The sequence below is a fragment of the Giraffa tippelskirchi genome, chromosome 9 (genome assembly GCF_054371585.1).
Source record: "Giraffa tippelskirchi isolate mGirTip1 chromosome 9, T2T-mGirTip1v1.2.pri, whole genome shotgun sequence".
NCBI lineage: Eukaryota > Metazoa > Chordata > Mammalia > Artiodactyla > Giraffidae > Giraffa > Giraffa tippelskirchi.
Window position 1 is genome coordinate 127,191,938 of NC_137283.1, and position 15,798 is coordinate 127,207,735.

A 15,798-nucleotide genomic window follows, 5' to 3' on the forward strand; every position below is an offset into this window, starting at 1 on the left:
AATGAGATAGAGACCTTGAGGACCACCTACTCCAAGACAGGAAGTTCAACCTGGACCCCCTGAGGCGGGGAACCTAACTGAACCTTGGAAATGGATGTCAGAGCCCTGAGCACCTATTTTAGGGAAAGGGGCCAGGAAAACTCCCCACTAAGCCTTGAGGAAGGTTGCTGTCCTCCTGGGGCTTTGGGTTAGAAAACAGTCACTAGAAATCAAAACTCAAGTTTGAGTGTGCAATTTGGATTTAAGACTACCTGCATGGTGGCAAAGCCTCAGGCCAAGAAACAAGATTACTGTTGGCCCAGGGCTATTGGAATTCTAGGGCCCAGAGGAAGGAGTTCCAACCAAGGGTGTCTGGGAAGTTTTCCTAGTAAAGATGTTTGAGCCAGTGCTTGAAGGATAAACAGAATTCTAATAGGCAGAATTGAGGTGGGTCAGTCCCCATGGAGACCTCTCTGGGCAGAGGCATAGGAGGGAGCCCATGGTGTAAGGTGAGGAGTTTGCAAAGTGGGTAGAGGGAGAAAAGCTGCTGTATGTGTAGATTAGGACACTCTAGGGTCCAAGGTTTTCAACGTAAAAATATATGTATGGCTGAGTCCCTTTGCTATTCACTTGAAACTATCACAATATTGTTAACTGGCTATACCCCAGTACAAGATAAAAAGGGTTTTGCTTTTTTTTAAAAATAACAGTATTGTGTTCAAGTTGATTGCAGCTGTCATCTTGTTTAAGGCAAGTAACCAAGTCTTGTTCCTTTCTGCTATATAGTGAGCATTGTGACTAATGATTGATATGAATGAGGGAAAGGGTTGTTTAACACTGCCTGACCTCTCTCTGAGTTTTTTTGAGGCAAATTATTCCCTGTCATCGGGTGAACAAGCCCTTGGTGCTGCAACTCCCTATGCAGCTTGCTGTAGAGAAGGCTGAATGAGGGGCAGCTCAGTCTTCACATAATTTGGGGCATTGGTTCTTGTTATTTTCAGTTTGGGGCTCACATTTTCAACCATCATTTGTCTGCTGTGTCTCATTCAAGCATACACAACCTCTCACTGAATCTCAGTTTCCACTGCCTTGGGAGATCACTACCTATCTCCTGAAATCTTTCTTGGGATCTTCCCTAGGGTGTATTTTATATAGTCTCCATAGCTTATTGCTATCGTTCAGTCACTAAGTCAACTCTGTGCAACCCCATGGACCGCAGCATGCCAGGCTTTCCTGTCTTTTGCTATTCCCTGGAGCTTGCTCAAACTCAGGTCTGTTGAGTGGATGATGCCATCCAACCATGTCATCCTCTGTCGCCCCCTTCTCCTTCTGCCCCCAGTTTTTCCCAGCATCGGGGTCTTTGCCAATGAGTCATAGCTTATACTTAAAAACAAATCATTTACAAAAGAGCATTGAAAGGACATAGTACTTCTCTCATATGATAGAGTGGGTGTCACATGGAAAGAAACTCTATTTGATTGGAATAGGTCAGACAAGCTTTTTTTAGTGAAGAGTCAAATAGGAAATAACTTCATTTCTCGCATCTTCTTCATTGTTGTTGTTGCCGGTTTTTTGTTTTTTGGTTTTTTTTTGCTTTTACAATACTTAAAAATGATGTAAAAATCAGTCTTAGCTCGTAGGCCTAAAATGGGTCCCACCAGCTATAGTTTGCCAAGCCCTGATGAAGATTAATCCAAGGAATACAACAGTTTTGGCATTTAATTACAGTGAAGTCCAGAGCTAGCATGAGTGAATGCCTGAGACCCTGAGGGATGACTGTTGGAGTGCTGTGACCAGCTAACAGAGAATGCTAAAAACACAAGACCATGCTTGCCTGAATAACCAGAACATCCATCAAAAGGAAATCATTTTCAAAGTGAAGTCATGCTTGCATGACGAACAGCAGAATATCAGTCCAAACAGATGTGTAGGAGGCAATGGAAAGTCAAAACCACCGAAGAGTAGATTATTAAAAGCAAATGAAGCTAAGTGCCAGAGAGGATGTATGAAACAACTGGAACGGAAGCTGAAGGAAGCATCTACATGAAAGTGAAACCACCCTGCTGTGTCACCCCTCAGCCTCAAGACCAACTGACCACCTCTAGTCTAATTATCCCATATAAACTTATATCTAAAATATAAAGCTCTTTTTCTGGACAAAGGGGGAAGAGAGATGAGAAAGAATAAGAGAGGAGGGAGGAAATGAAAGGAGAGGAGAGAAGGGTGAAGAGATGGGGGAAGATCAAAAACATACCAACTAGTAAACCTTTAAATACATATAAGGTGACCACCGGCATTTGTCTCAACCCTGAAGATGCTGATAGCAAAAACAACAACAAAATATTGCCTGTTTTTCTTTCTCTTCACTTATTTCTCACAAGGAAAGTAAAAGTGAAAGTTGGTCTCTCAGTCGCGTCTGACACTTTGCCATCCCATGAACTGTAGCCTGCCAGGCTCTCTGTCCATGAAATTCTCCAGGCAAGAAAACTAGAGTGAGTTGCCAATTCCTTCTCCAGGGGATCCCCCCGACCCAGGGATTGAACCCAAGTAAAAGTGAAAGTAAAAGTTAAAGTTGGTCTCTCAGTCGCGTCCGACACTTTGCCATCCCATGAACTGTAGCCTGCCAGGCTCTCTGTCCATGAAATTCTCCAGGCAAGAAAACTGGAGTTGCCAATTCCTTCTCCAGGGGATCCCCCCGACCCAGGGATTGAACCCAAGTCTCCTGCGTTGCAGGCAGATTCTTTACCATTAGAGCCATCAGGGAAGCCGACAAGGAGGTGACAGCTTATTCTTCAGGACTGGTCACAAGGCCACACTAGGCTGCAAGGAGATCAGGAAATAGCTAAGCACATTGTCTCCTCTGATTAATCAGGAGCAAAGGGACATTGAGGTTGGATTAGGCTAAGATGGCCCTTGCCACATACAGCTAATGTGACCATCACCTCATTGTGGTGAGCAAATATTTTTCTCCCAAGCCAGGGATCTGAAACCACAGGAAATTTAAGAAGGATTCAGAACCACAGGTATGTGACTGGACAAAGTATTTTGGCAGATGGACGTTAGTAAACACTAGAGCATTAAACAGAAATGAAGGTACATAAAATGCACTGCTCTTTTAAGCCACTCAAAGGAATGTGACAATAACCTTGAAAGAACAGCGGTAGTCTGAAACTAAACAAAACATAATTTATTAGAAGAGCTCTTTTGAAATGAAAACAATTTAAAAAGTGCTACTGGACTGGGAGAACATATTCACAATGCACATCTCCGACAAAGAACCTGTATCTAGATTATCTAAAGAAATCGACTCCATGGACTGTAGCCCACCAGGCTCCTCTGTCCATGGAATTCTCCAGGCAAGAATACTGGAGTGGGTAGCCTTTCCGTTCTGCAGGTGATCTTCCTGACCTAGGGATTGAACCTGGGTCTCCTGCATTGCAGGCAGATTCTTTATCATTTGAGCCACCAGGGAAGCCCAAAGAATTCTCAGAACTCAATAATAAAAAAAAGGCAAAATGTGCAATTTTAAAATGGGCAAAAGATTGGGATAGGGCCCCATCCACAAGGTCATGTTAGCTTCCGTTCCCCACTGAATACTCTGCCCAAACTCCATCAATTAGAACTTCAAAGGACAATGACTTGGTTGCCTAGAGCCTATAAAACTTTAATTTTTGAGCTCCTTCTCTCCCCAAAACTTCCAGGCATACTCAGATGGGTATATATGGCCTCCAGTCCCCTTTGGGGCAGGCGTGTCTTGGTCTGGCCCCAAATATCTTTCATTTTAAAGCGGCTGAGTTCAGGGTCAAGGACAGAGTGGGCTCAAGGAGTGCAGACAGAGGCAGTGATTCTGTACCAGTAATCAGGCTTTGCATTTACTTTCGGTTTCAAGCAGCCACCTGTGCAGCCTGACCAAATTAACTTGTAATGGCTTTAGTCTGCCTAAAACCCTATTCTCATTGTGGACACCATTTACTGCAGCTTCAGGGATTCATTAACTCAGTAGCTATAGCCATATTGTCTAGTTTCTGGCCACAGGACTTGCTGCCCCATTGTTACTGTATTTCTTCTTCCCACCCAGAGTCAAGTTAGTACACAAAGCACCGTTCAAGGGGCCTGTCTTATTCCTACCTCTCTTCTCTCAGCCTCTAAAATAACTCTATACTATAACTCTCTATATTAACAGTAGACAGCGGGGGACAGTGAAGGACTCTTACACATCTTGCTGCCCAATTGGATAAGAGTATTTGCCACTGGAATCCAGGGAGTCCTTTCACATTCCTGAACCTGGCCCATGTGGTCCTCTTCCTTTCCTTTCCAGTAAGCCATGTCTCTGTCAGCATCTTATGTTGTTGTAGCTGTTCAGTTGCTAAGTTGTGTCCTGGACTGTAGCCCTCCAGATTCCTCTGTCCATGAGACTTTTGGAGTGGGTTGCCATTTCCTTCTCCAGGGGTTCTTCCCCACCCAGGGATTGAACCCACATCTCCTGCATTGGCTGGTGAGTTCTTTACCACTGAGCTACCAGGGAAGCTCCAGCATCTTATACTCTCTCCAAAAACTGTCAAGAACTATGAAAGGTCTGAGATTTTATTCTACTTGCAAACTAATAAGGTAGCCTACCACAGTGTCAGGCTTCCCAGATGGCAGAGTGGTAAAGAATCTGCCTGCCAATGCAGAAGACTCAAGAGACTTGGGTTAGATCCCTGGGTCAGGAAGATCCCCAGAGTAGGAAATAGGAACCCACTCCAGTATTCTTGCCTGGAAAATTCCATGGACAGAGAAGTCTGGTGGGCTACAGTCCACAGGGCTGCAAAGAGTTGGACACAACTGTGTATGTACATGCACCATATAGATGCTGGCAGAAGACACAAGACTCCAAGTGTCACAAACTGAATGCTTGTGTTCCCCCGACCAAGTTCCTATGTTGACGCCAAATCCCGAACAAAGGGCCCTTGGGAGGTGATGAGGTCATGAGAGCAGACCCCTCAGAAATAGGATTAGTACCCTTACAAAACATGCCCCTCAGAGTTCTCTCCCCTTCTGACCTGGGAGGACACAGCAACCATCTGCAGGTCCATCTATGAACAAGAAAGAGAGCTCTCTAGACATACATATTCTGGAGCTTTGGTCTTGGACCTCTTCAGCCCCTAGAACTATAGGAAATAAATTCCTGCTGTTTATAAGCCACTCAGTCCACGGTATTTTTTCATAGCAGCCTGGGACTGAGATACATGGCTCAGAGACAGAATTCCTTAATGCAGTAGTTCCCCTTTATCCACTGGGATACAGTCCTAGACTCCAGAGAGTACACAACCCTATTTACATATACTATGTTTTTTCTTACACATATATACCTATGGTAAGGTTTAATTTATAAATTAGGCACAGTAAGAGGTTAGCAATAATAACTTATAAGATAGAAAAACTATATACTGAAATAAAAGTTATATGTATATGGTCTCCCTTTCTCTCAAAATATCAAGTCCAAATTCAGTGCCTTTTCCATCTTAACACTTAACATGTACTGTGGTCATAACATTTGCAGTTTGATGTACGACAACAAAACTAGCAAGACTTTTCTTTTTCCTCCCTCACATCTTTCACCTTTTCACCTCAAGGAAGCACTTGATGGCTTCTCTTTGGTATATCTGAATTGCCAGCATCACTGCTCTTGGGCTTTGGGCTCTTATTAACTAAAACAAGGATCACTTGAACACAAACAAGCATTGGGATACCCTGACAGTGGGTCTGATAACCCAGACAGCTACTCAGTGACTAAAGCACAAGTTACCCTGGACAGAGGGATGATTCCTGTCCCAGGCTGATGCAGCAATATTTCATCACACTACTCAGAATGACATGCAATTTAAAACTTATAAATGTTTATTTCTGAAAATTTCCATTTAATATTTTCAGACTGCAGTTGGCTGCAGGGAATTGGAACTTTGGGCTTCCCAGGTGGCACAAGTGGTAAAGAACCCACCTGTCAATGCAAGAGACATAAGAGACCCAGGTTCAATCCCTGAGTCAGGAAGGTCTCCTGGAGGAGGACATGGCAACTCACTCCAGTATTCTTGTTTAGAGAATCCCATGAACAGAGGTGCCTGGAGGGCTCCAGTCCATAGAATGGCAAAAAATCAGACAGGACTGAAGTGATTTAGTACATACACATGCACGCAACTGAACTCATGGAAAGTGAAACGTTAGATAAGAAGGGAATACTGTACTCTCAGCACAGCAAATGGCATGAGCTCCATGCTTGTGTCACTTCTCCTTGCCTCTCTCATCTAGCGGGAGCTTTGTGGAGGGGCCCAGTGAATGCCATGTGCACACACTGGGTGCTGTTAGAACTGAAGAACCCTGAGCTTTTGTACTGGACAGTAAACAAATCTCCTCTGCTCCACAGGAGGGCACTCTGTCCTCTGAGGTGGTTTGCTGTACAAACCTGAAAAGACAGTTCAGAACAGGAGGGCAGATACACCTCTGCTCATAAGAAATGCAGAACATGCAGAACACCTGTGGAGAATTGCCTCTGAATATCCAGTGCCTCTCTCTTCTCGATACGCTCTTACTTGTTTACTTTCTTGGAGTTTTTTGTTCCCACCAGAACATAAGTTCCATGAGAACAGTAACCTTCTCTGCTTGGTTTCTGCTCTTCCGCTACCATTTTAAATAGCACTTAGCACCACTTAGCACATAATAGAAATTCAGTAAATACAAGTTGACCAAATAAATCTCTCACAATCTTACTTGTCTTTCAAGACCCAGCTTAGACGACCTGCCTTCAGAAGAACCATTCCAGATCCCTGGAATTGAGATTTTAGTGTCTAGGCATCTTAGCTTTCATAATATTACTTCTTATCTTTTAAGCACGGCTCTTGGAGTTGAACCTGTTGTGTAATAATTCTTTTTATTTGTGTTTGACTAGACTGAAAAATTTCTGAAGGCAGGGATGGAGTCTTATCTGCAGGGCTTAGACTAGATTAAAACACCTCCAGTGCAAAATCTAAGGAGATACTCATTCAAGTTCATGCACATGACCCCAGGTGCCTTCCTTGTCTCACCTTTGTCCAGCCCTAATCATCTTTTTTCTTTTTTTTTAATGGCTACACTGGGTCTTCCTTGTGGTGCACAGGCTTAGTTGCCCCAAGGCATGTGGAATCTTAGTTCCCTGACCAGGGATCAAACCCATGTCCCCTACATTGAAAAGGAAGATTCTTAACCAAGGGACCACCAGGGAAGTCCTTCTGATTATCTTTATACCCTCAGAACCCACTAGAGTGGCATTCATCTAGTAGACCATCAATGCTTTTTCCATTAAAATGAATAGATTTGAAAGGATCCCAAGCAAAGAGTGTTTGAGACCTAAGTGTTTCGTACCTGTACCTGGTATTGACCCTCAGCCCCTTCAGGGTCATGCTCTACCCCTCTGTGGTTCACTTTGTGCCACAGAGGCTGACTTGTACAAGTTTCACCGAAAGGCACTCTTGGCCTCTAGCTTCTGGTTGCGCTTGGTCAGTGGGGGGACACCCGGTAGGAACTGGAAGGACAAAGGGGGCAGGGGGGAATGGCCTTAGGGTATATACTCCCTCAACGCCTCACTGCAGGGTCACCTTGAACTGACCGTGTCTCCAAACTTGAACTGACCGTGTCTCCAACGAAGACCTAGATCTTATCAGTCAGTCCTGTCTCCTAGGCACAGTTACTGTCTTCGGGTTCCAGTGATTGCTTCCTCCCCTTGCCCTTTCCTGCCTACCGCGGTAATGGCTCCCCATCGTGGCTAGCTCTGCAATGCATTCCCATACCTTTTTATCTCCTTCAAGCCTGCCCACACTTTTTTATGAGTTCATTTATTGAAACTTTTCCAATTACCTCATTTGAGCGTTTTTATTTTTTTCTACTGGGTCTCCAAAAGACTACGATATTAAACCTCAAGAGATACTTATAATAAGCGTGGGAAAAAGCAAAGATATAAAAGATATTTTAAATATAAATATATTTTATAATATAAATATATTTATATTATAAAATATAAAATTTTTTATATAAAAGATGCCATTTTAAAAGGAAATTTGACAGCAACTATATGACACTTTATTGATTCAATGAATCACAATAGCTAAAATTGATGAAGTAATGAAATTAGGCCAAAGGGGAGCTTGTTTGAAGGCCAAGAATATTGGTGATGTATTATGGGTATTACGGGTATTGGGAGGGGAGGAGGGTATTTTATAATTTATGTTTATGTCATTAATAAGTTAATAGGAAATCTATATATCAAAATTAAAATGCTCAATTATATGATTACAGAGGGTCTTAGATGATTCCAAGAATTATTAGGGCATAAGGACTTTAAAGAGTGTGGAAACTAAAGGCTGCTATTCAAAATTTTTAAAAATTATTTTAATGATTAACATTCTAAGCATGAACAGTCTTAATTCAAAATGGCATAAATGGTCCTGGCTAGGAAAAGGAAAGCTTTAATTGAATAGAAAAGGGTTAAAGTTGATATACTGTTTTAGCTGGGACACTCAATTACCAAAAAGTAGAAGAGCAAATTGATTAATAGATGGTTTTAACAATGGTTTTATGCTCTGGTCACTACAAATAGAGTGAGAGGTGATTAGTAGAACGGAAATTCTACTAATTAAATTCTTAACATCTTAATAAGCCCAGAGAATTTTGGATAATAATAGCAGGTTTATTTTGATGTGGGGCTGACATGTTACTTTAGATTCTGACTCTTCTAATGGTGTCATTAAAAAAAAAATCTTTGGATGAATTGGGAAAAGCAATTCATTAATCCTTTTTTCTCTGCAATTAATTAACTACAGAAAGAATGTGATTGTCTGTTAAATTTTAAGGTTGTTTAGAAGGTACAAAGCAGAATTGAATCGTTATATAGATAATTGAATCCTGAGATTTTTTTTTTATGCAAAGAATCCAAATAATTGATGCACGAGGATGAATTATCCAGATTATGATCTCATTTATCGTCTTCGCTTTAATAACTGCAGATTAAATTTCAACTGACATTTATTGAAGAGCAGCTGATTTCAAAGTATCCCATACATTGTCCTAGCTAATCTTCCTAACACCTTTGCTGTACAGGTATCAGTTGCATCTTATGGATGCAGAAACAAGTTCACAGATGTTTGCAACTGGCCATGGAGTTGCACTCAAACCCATACCCCATTACTTTAAGTCCTGCACAGTTTCCTGTAAACCTCATTTATGTCTCATTTATGGGCAAATAAATGAGAAATGAAACTTGAACATGGGTGTCAAAGCCACAAGCGCCAAGTAAACACCAGCAGACCAGGAGTGAAGTTGTAACTGAAATGTTACAAAGTTGTAATTGAAAATGCCTAGAACTTGGCTGCAAAGTCTTTCTTTGGGGTCTCAGAGCAGAGGGGAGAGTAAGTTTACATTAAAACTGTTTTGTTTCCCTCATCTGTTACCAGTCACCTTCTCTGGAAACTATTTACCATTTTTTAACCTGATTTTTTGAGGAATAAGGAAAATATTATGACATAAAATGGTCAGCAGCTAAAAAGTGACTCATGGTTTATCTAAGGAATAGAGAGAGGCTTTCCAGAAGACTGCATTTGCCTCTTCCAATGTTACAGATAAGCATGTTATTTTACATATAGACGATCAAAACTCTGAAAGGGAACAAACAACAATTTAAAATTCCAATGCCTGAGAAAAAAAAATGTATCCAAAGGGATAATTTCTCTGGCGTTCACTGTCTCCTATTTACAGAGAAAAGAATGCATACTATTGAAAATACATGAGAAAACGGAAAGAAGCAGGAGGTGGAGAGAGATGGAACAGAATCGCTGTTGTCTAGTAAAGAGCAGATGGTTCTCAGTTGGTAAGAATACCAATCACTTTCCAGCGGTGTGTGACTTAGTAGAACTAAAATAAATGACATATTGGTCCAGAGAGAAAACTGCCATACGTCTAAGCTGGCCAGAGAAATGAAGAGCTTATAGAATGTATTCAAGGAAACGCGATTATCATTTGCATTTTCCCCTCAGTTTGACTTTGTACGTCACATCCCTAGCTTCCTGCACACTAAGCAGTGAAATGAGCTTTTTTTCTGGACCCACTCAGCAACCCACCCAAACACTGGCTCATAAGCACCCAACAGAAACCAATCTGTAAAAAAGCTCCTGAAAACCCAGAAGGGTTCATTATATTCTTTTCCTTATGGGATATTTCTCATCCTGCCTTCTTGCCTTTTTCAGTCCAGAAATTGCTCTGGCCATCATTAGAAGTAGTCTTCAATGAAACCTATACCTTTTTCTTTTTTTCTCCAAGGAACTACAAGAGTAAAACTCTTAAAAGAAGGCCCAACTAGGGATTTCCATGGTGGTTCAGTGATTAAAGTTCTGCATTTCCACTGCAGTGGACATGAGTTTGATCCCTGGTAGGGGAAATAAAGTCTTCCCCGGTGGTTCACTGGTAAAGAATCCACCTGGAATGCATGAGACCTGTGTACTATCCCTGCATCAGGAAGATCCCCTGGAGAAGGAAATGGCAACCCACTCCAGTATTCCTGCCTGGGAAATCCTATGAACAGAGGAGCCTGGCAGGCTACTGTCCATGGGGTCGCAAAGAGTCGGACATGTCTGAACGACTATCACTCACTCAGGGGAACTAAGATCCCGTAAGCCACCCCATGTAGCCTAAATAAAGACACCTTAAAGGAAAAAAAAAAAATTTAACTCAAAGATCAACTAGTCTTTCTAGGTAAACCTACTAGAAAGAAGCAGTTTCTCTGTTTATCCCTTCCTCAATTGTTTAATCGGTGCCTCATCATTTTCACACAACCTGTCAGGTGCTAGGGGGTCCTGAGGACTGGCCTGAACTGGCTTTCAGCCTAGAAGGGAAGACAGAACACACAGTACACTGTAGTTAGGGCTCCTCACAGATAAGAACAGCAGTATAGGATAGCACAGACATGGAAGTTGAACCACTTTATAATTTAAAATACAGTTTCATGATTTGACAGTGGTGCTGTTTGTTGCAAATGCATATGCTGCAAATCCAAACTGGGCTCTGGCTATTCTGAGGTCGCTTCTGGGCAAAAGAAAAGTAGCCTTTATAATCGGGTGGCTTTGGTGAGGCTCCTTTCCAGTGAAGAGAATCTGCCCTGCACTTTTCAAGTGAGCCAGGACTTGACTCAGTTGTCACAGCTTCTTACGAGTTCCTTTAAATCTAGTGAGTGCCATTTTTTTTTTAACTTTTGCTGGCAAACACTAAAATGAGGAAAAAATACCCACAAGTTATTTAACACGAAACGTACTCTAATTTGTATCATGTCTGCCTCTGGGGAGGCACCCCAGGCAATGTATAAGAATGAGGTCAGTCCTGAAAACAGTGACTCCTAAGCACAGAGGAAGAGAAAGATTTTCCTTCTTTCCCTAAAGGATTCTCCTTCTGTTAAGATTTCAAAGTGGAGGATACCGTCCCTTGCTAAGGGCACTGCCCCCAATCCCAATGCCACCGCTTCCCCGGAGGGAGGGGCATGGGGACTTGAAGGGGAAAGCAGGAGCGCAGCCGGAGGGCGGAGTCCCACTCAGCATCTCCTCCCTGAACCTTCCTCCCTTTGCAGCCGTGGCAAATTGAGTATTCCTCTGCCTCCTGCCATCCGTTCATTCTACTTTCTCTGCCCTGAGAAAAGTCCCAGAAGGTCACCCAGTGTATCATCCATCATGGCATCTTGACAGAATACCCTCAGTCCTGCTAAGGGAATACATGGGGTCATTAAGGGCTTTCAACATGAGGAGGAGGAACCAGATTACATATAAACCAAATGACTTCTCTTGCCCATGAGGGATATTAGTGTCGAAATAGATTTCCTAGAGGCTATCGCAGGATCTTCCAGCTTGGACACCCTGAAGGAGAGAAGGGACCATCATGTCTAATGTTAGATAGGGATGGGAGGAGGGACTAGGGGGTAAACAGCATAGTCCCCACATTTTCTTCCCACTTGAGATGTCTGTTAAGCTTCTGTTAGATACTGATCACAAGTGCTTTTGAAGAAGTATTGGATATGAAGTGAAACAAATTGCTGATCATTTACCTTTACTTAGATCACCTTTGAGTGTACATCAACAGTTGATGAGAAATAACGAAATTAATGGGAATTGTCTACTAAAAAGAAATTGCTACCTACCTCTCTGCTCCCTGTAGGCTTTCACAGTCAGGAGAATCAGTTACCAGAAAGCTTGCTGGGAAAAATAAAGTTAAGGGACAAAATCAGGAAGAAATGATCTTAAATCAGTGACCCCTTTTTAATGCCCCCTTCTCAACAACCACACCTGCACTCAATATTACTATCGACTTAAGTGAAAATGTGAATTGGGCCCCTAGTTCCCATTGATTAATCACACTGAGAGACAAATCAGCCAAGAACCCAATTGAATTAAAAGGCTTCTTTATTTGCTGAACAAGATAAAACCCAGGAACAATCCTTTAACATAGACAGTTATGACTCAGTTGTGAACACTCAGCACAAAATGATCCTGAGATGAAGGAGAGAAATGACAGCTCTCATTATTATTGTTACTATCATTAGTTACCATTATTACCACATTTTATAAAAAAGAAAGAAAGAAAGAAAACTCATGGGAATAAAATAGATGTGCCACAGTAAAACTTCTCTCGAGAATTTAAAATTGAGAAAAAGGAAAAATCCAAGCTTCCCTGATTGTGCTTGAATTAAATGAATGTTTAATATACTCTGCTAACATCATTTTTTGGCCTAGGGACTGTTAACTAAAAGGCTAAAAGGACTGGTACATTTTCAGAAAAGGAAAAGGAGATAAAGTCAAGATACTGCAGCAAAATAAATACTGTTGTAGTTGATAATTATCTGTCACACAATACAGTAACTTTCAATTAACTTGGTCACAGTTTAATTAAAACCTAAGTTTTCTTTATTGGGCTCTCCAGGAAGCTAGTAATTTGCGTTTGTATTATGCTTAGACTGCTCATTTTGTTCTCCCCCCCAGTTGTTATTAGCAGGTAATTCAATAATGATTGCTTGTGACTAGGCTCAATAGTCACAGAGTTTATCAGCTGACCAGCAAATGACCTCTGAACGAACCTCCTTAGGTTTCTCTAACTTGTCTTATTCACAAGGCACTCTTGTTCCAAGAGGTCAGATACAGCTATCAGTGGCAAAGGACAGCACCTGTCTTTAGATGGCTCATAAGTTAGTGGTCCTACAGGGATTATTATGCTGCTTTATACATTATGGGGGCTTCCCTGGTGGCTCAGAGAATAAAGAATCCACCCGCAATGCAGGAGACCTGGGTTCAACCCCTAGATTTGAAAGATCTCCTGGAGAAGGAAATGGCTACCCACTCCAATATTCTTTTCTAGAGAATTCCACGGACAGAGGAACCTGGAGGGCTATAGCCCATGAAATCGCAGAGAGTTGGACACGCCTGAGCAACTAAGCATACAAACGTTATGGACTGCATGTATTCAGGAAAAGCAACAAGGAAGCAAAGAAAAAGCAAGGTGCTGTCCTGTCCCTGATGAAGTCTGTGATGTAGTCCAGGGAGGCATGCTGGTGTCTTAGCCCCTCACGAGGGCCTCCCACCAGTCTTACTTCCCCACACCTCTGCACCCTACCCTAGTCCACGTGTTGCTCTTCTGTCTGATCTGTCTTCCTGATCAGCTGTTACTCTCCCCAGGACAGCTGAGTCCAGGCTCTTCAGCCCTCAGAATCTATACAATATGGTCCCAGTTACATGAATCTCTTCTCCAGACTCACCCTCAATGCCCTGTGAGGATGCTAGCTCCAGCTAGCTTCATCCCCACTTGAGTCATCACCTCCCCATCCTTTGTTTAGCCATATGCTACCTGTACTTCAAGTTTGAGTTCTCCTCCTCCATAAAACTTGTCAGAACATCCTAGTCCTCAGTTCTCTCTCCCTCTCTCTTTCCCTTTCCTATTCAAGGGACTTTCTGCTTTGGCAAAGATTTCATTTAGCAACCAATCTACCAGGTTAAATCATTGGTTTACTGTGTAGAGGCCAGAATTTACACATTCTTGTTATCCCCAGGCCTTATTCTAGCACTATTTTTCCTTACCTAGTATTCCTCAACAAATGATAGTAAGTCATGTTGGATGCTGATAAAAATGGTAAATAACTGATGATCTGATACCTTACAACATTCCTATATGTTGACACATACAGCTGCTATACTTCAAATTTACTTATGTCTTACCTCTCCAAACTACACTATATTTTCTCTGAGAATCTAAGCGTGTCTTCCACTTTTTTGTTTTATTCCTAATTTTTAGTCCAGCACTGTGTGAACTGTAGAGATTTACTACATAATTGGTGGTTTAATTTAATTAATTTGGTATAAGCTGACATAAATATCTACAAAATGAAATACAAATATCTATGCTACTGCTAAAGACCATAAATTAATTACCATTTTTCAACAGTGTTAGTAGACTGACTTGTGTTGACATTTTACTGCTCAGTCTCATGGGTTATTTATTTAATCAATAGCTACTTGCCCATTAGAGTTCACTAGCATATCAAAAAAATTTTTTTCTGAGATCTACCAAAAAGAATAAATTGTACATGTGTTTACTCTGTGACCCTAAATTGTGTTACTTTAAGAGGTATTAAATCTGTTTGATGACCTAGGAGTCCCTAAGAAGACAACAAAGTGTGCAAAACATAGGTATATAACTACTCTGTAAATATATAAATATTGTAAATATATGTAAAAAGCATAATACATGGATTTGCTTAAATCTCTTCTGAAGTAAATCAAGGTAAAATAAATCAATTTGATTCTACAGGACTTTGTCTTGCTTGGATAAGAAATATAAAAATGCAGGAAGGTACACTAGGGTTAGTGTTAGTTGTGTCTCCAGGATTTGCCATAATTTTGTTGTTGTTGTTCAGTTTAAGTTGTGTCCGACTCTTTGCGGCCCCTTGGACTGCATCGCACCCTCTCCTTCACTATCTCCTGGAGTTTGCTCAAACTCATGTCCATTGAGTCAGTGATGCCATCTAACCATGTCATCCTCTGTTTCTCCCTTCTCCTCCCACACTCAATCTTTCTCAGCATCAGGGTCTTTTCCAGTGAGTCAGATCTACACATCAGGTAGCCACAGGACTACCTGTGGTCCTTCCAGTGAATATTCAGGGTTGATTTGCTTTAGGATTGACTTCTTGGATCTCCTTGCTGTCCAAGAGATTCTCAAGAGTCTTCTTCAGCACCGCAGTTTGAAAACATCAGTTCTTCAATGCTCAGCTTTCTTTATGGTCCAAATCACACATCCTTACATGACTACTGGAAAAACCATAACTTTGACTATTATGGACCTTTGTTGACAAAGTAATCTCTCTGCTTTTTAATATGCTGTCTAGGTTTGTCATAGCTTTTCTTCCAAGGAGCAAGTGTGTTTTAATTTCGTGGCTGCAGTCACTGTCTGCAGTGATTTTGGAGCCCAAGAAAAGAAAATCTGCCACTGTTTCCACTTTTTCTGCATATGTTTGCCATGAAGTGATGGGACCGAATGCTATGATCTTTGTTTTCTGAATGTTGAGTTTTAAACCAGCTTTTTCACTCTCCTCTTTCACTCTCATCAAGAAGCTCTTTAGTTACAAGTTTTTAACTTGTTTCCTAGAGTTTCTGTTGGTGTTGCTTCTGGCACATCAAAGGAAGACAATATGTCATCTTGGCTGTAATGCAGTTCTGTGTTGGAATAATCTTTGCTTCTACTTCCAACAAGCAGTCCATTCTCTATTGAAATGAGAGCCAGCTAAGAAAA

At 41.5% G+C, this 15,798-nt stretch overlaps 1 long non-coding RNA gene across 1 annotated transcript in view; it reads left to right on the forward strand.

The window, feature by feature from the left end:
- LOC145520997 (uncharacterized) overlaps nt 1-15,798 on the forward strand; it is a 66,770-nt gene that overhangs the window by 22,547 nt on the left and 28,425 nt on the right. Inside the window, exons 2-3 of the long non-coding RNA XR_014064974.1 lie at nt 9,742-9,853; nt 13,375-13,515. This is a non-coding gene — a long non-coding RNA (uncharacterized LOC145520997). The remainder of the gene's footprint in view (nt 1-9,741; nt 9,854-13,374; nt 13,516-15,798) is intronic.